We start from the raw sequence: 3,699 nt of genomic DNA, 5'->3' as shown, positions 1-3,699 counted from the left end.
CAACAGCAAAACAAATACTATACAACAGCAAAACAAATACTATATAGCAAAACAAAACCAATACTATACAACAGCAAAACAAATAGTATACAGCAAAACCAAAACCAAAACTATACAACAGCAAAACAAATACTATACAACAGAAAAACAAAACTTAACAGCAAAACATACTATACAACAGAAAAAACAAATACTATACAGCAAACAAATACTATACACCAGAAAAAGGGCGGAGCAACAGACATTTAGGTGGAATAGGCATTTAAAACAGATGTGTTTTTATTGTGATTTGAAATGGGGAATGAATCAATGTTTCTGAGTTGGGGGGGTTGAGTTCCAGAAACGGGAGCAGAGCGGCTAAATGCTCTGCCCCCCATGGTGGTGAGACGGCGGGGGGGACAGACAGGTTTATGGAGGAGAGGATCTGGGGAGCGGAAGGGTGGGACGCTGGATGAGATCAGACAAATATGGGGGGGGCAGGTTGTGGATGGCCTTGAATGCTAATAGAAATTTTGAATTTGATACGGAACTAACCGGAGCCAGTGAGCTGTTGGAGGACAGGAGTGAGTGGTGGATGGAGGGGGTTCAATTTATGATGCGGGCAGCTGAATTTGGACCAATTGAAGTTTGTGGAGGGATTTGTGAGCGGACCGAAGAGAAGAGTTGCAAAAATCGAGACGGAAGTGACGAGACTGTGGACAGAATTGCAGCAGTGTGGGGGTAAGGGAGGGGCGGAGGCGATTGATGTTACGTAGGTGAATTGGCAGACCGGGTAATGTTATTGACATGGGGTTGAAAGGATAATAATAATAAAGAATGTGCTTAAAACACTACCACTTTACATAATATTATTGGTAGAATAATACAGCGTCTGAATCAGCCATGTCAGTCATTTTGCGAAGCAATATTAGAGAGCAGTTAATATTTCCGGTATTCTTTCATCTGAGTTGTCTGTTCCACGACTAATACAACGTTTGAACGTACACATGTTCCACCCAAACAAGTTCCTTTCCCAGTTTTATTTTGCAGAGGCGCTGTTGCTCTGTGCGGCGGCTAGCGCTGCCCAAGGCAATTGTGATTGGTTTAAAGAAATGGCAATAAACTAGAGCATCTATTTCTCCAATCCCGGAATGCTGTGTGGAATAATCATACCCTCTTCCACAGCACTGTGGAGGAAGATCTGGCAATGCGAGACTATGACATAAGTGACCCACATTACATAGAGTTTCTTTCTATGTTATTATAAAAATCAGTGTTTCAACCATTGGGGGGGGCCGAGACCCTTGGAATCCGATTATGAGTCTAGGTGTCAATATATGTATCGTAAGAGCAAGTCGGGTTTTAGTTTGGAATTTACAAAAGCTCATCTTGATGCACATGGGGTTAAAAAAAAAAAGCTTTGGATATGGTTTCCAAAAGGCAAACTACACTTGCGTGGCTTACATAGATTGTTTTGTGCTTAATTTCTTTAATGCCTCGATGAAACTTAAGCAATGCTCAACTTTATTACAGTGTGCATGGTCCTTAAGCAAGGAAAACAAGATCAGCTGTTATAAATTTGGGTGGCCTCAGAGTGTATGTGCGTGTGTGTAAAATGAGGGATGTTGACGGATGCCGCAAAAGTAGGACATGAAAAAAAACTGTCCCCCTCTCTAACACTTGCAACTGGAAAGTTACACTAATCTTTGTTTCTCCTCCTGGCTCACTTTCTCTTTTGATCCATTATTTTGTTCTCTCTTTTTTGCATTGTGTGCCTACCGTATGTATGGGTCTATAAGTACTGCAGTGATGCAAAAACAAAGTTAATCAAAATAGTACTTCCTATATTTTATGTATGAGGGTGTGGAGGATGGCAGGCAAACACCTGGCACCTACAAAAATATTTACCCAGGCAGCTAACACTGCCAAGGGGACATTTCTTTTGACATTCCCCGTCCTCTGGTTCCCTTTTCCTGCTTTTCCACTCCACATCCAAGAATACTTAATACTGATTAAAACAACTGCACAGTCTTAAGGCATTACCCACTTTGTGGAGATAAGTGGCAAAGCTGGAGGAGACTGGGAATTTAGGAGTGACATAATAGTTTTTTTAAGAGAGAGCTAGAGTAAAGAAAGGCAATAGCAAAGAAGGGAATACACACATGCACTGGAAAAGGTTTTAATGAAAGGGACTGTGTCCTCCCACAAATAAATGTAACTTGTAGCTACAAATGCTTTTTGCTTAAAGTGCTTATGATCTGGGATATGTAAATATTATGTCCTTTATATATTGGCTTTCTTAAAAGGGTTTATTTCATTACACTGAGCCTCCTCCATTCCTTGCTAAAGCTAATGCAATCAGTAATAAAGACAAATCTTCCCTGTCAGTATTCATGTGTCAGTGGCTCTAAGCGAGTGTCGGCTTCTTTGTGCGTCCTGGTGTGTGATGAAGTATGTGAAAGGTTGACGGAGAGATTGTGAGAAAAGGGACAGACAGAGAGACAGAAATACATATACTGTGTGTTTGTCTCTGAGCCAGTGAATGAAAAATACAGGCTGAACTGTGTGTGTGTGTGTGTGTCCTGGCACGTGTGAGGTGGTGTGTGGGTGTCGAGAGGGAAAGCTCATAAAACCCATGATCACACTGATGAGGTCACGAGGAGTGAAACCGGAGAAAGCCTTTCATTTCCTGTCTCATTCCATCCCTCTCTCATCTACCTACATTCATCCATCTCTCCTCCGCCCCTCTGCATATACTTTACTCCTGTTTTTTCTCCACTGATACCACAAGCCAAAGTCCTTCTCTCCCTCTGGCTATCTACCTATACTTTATATTTTTATATTTTTTATATTTACTCTCAGGACTCCACTCTGCACTACCTACCTACAATATATTGTATTTTTATGTTTTGTGTCAACACTGTAAAGGGGTTGCTTCAAACTCAATGCACAGGTACTGCACTTGTATATAATGACAATAACGACATTTTATTATATTCTAGAATTGTTCAGTATGTGTCAGTCTGAAAAAAAAAGAATATAAGTGTTTTTTAAGTGGTTTATTGTTGTTTTTTTAAAGTACCTAATGTTTGTGAAAACGCATTCTTGGTTCTCACATAAAAACTCCTCTCTCTTGTACTCTTAGTGTATGGCACTTAATGGGTATGCCATGTTATACTATTGTACCATCTTTCTATAAAATAATAAAATGACAAGGGCTGCAACCAACAAGGGCTGCAACTGACATTTATTTGGTATTAATTAATTGGTCAATTATATTCTTGATTTATTGCTCAGTCTATAAAATGACAGAAAATAGTGGGGAAAAAAACTACTGTATTCCGAGAAAACTCCAGATAAAATCTTCAAATGTCTCATTTTGTCCAACCAACAGAACAATACATAAAAATATTCATCTGACAATGATATAGTATCCTCACATATGATAAGATATTTAGCATTTTTGCACGCACACAAAACCAAAATTGTGTGTGAAAGGCATTAGAGAGCGGCACTGAAAGTTTAATGAATACATTTGATTTAATAATAAATGTCATTGTTAAACTTAGATGTTTTTAGCTAAAAAATATGACAAATTCTTTAGCCATGCAGCCACGTGCAAAACTTTTAATAGATAAGATAGATACAAAAAAGTAAAGACTATTAACCCTCTGAGCCCGTGACACTCGCCCACGAGTAAAAAAGTACCTCTGATTCATA

Source organism: Etheostoma spectabile, chromosome 17 (genome assembly GCF_008692095.1).
Source record: "Etheostoma spectabile isolate EspeVRDwgs_2016 chromosome 17, UIUC_Espe_1.0, whole genome shotgun sequence".
Lineage (NCBI taxonomy): Eukaryota > Metazoa > Chordata > Actinopteri > Perciformes > Percidae > Etheostoma > Etheostoma spectabile.
The sequence above is the reverse complement of the archived record's forward strand: the minus strand, read 5'-3'. Positions refer to the sequence as shown.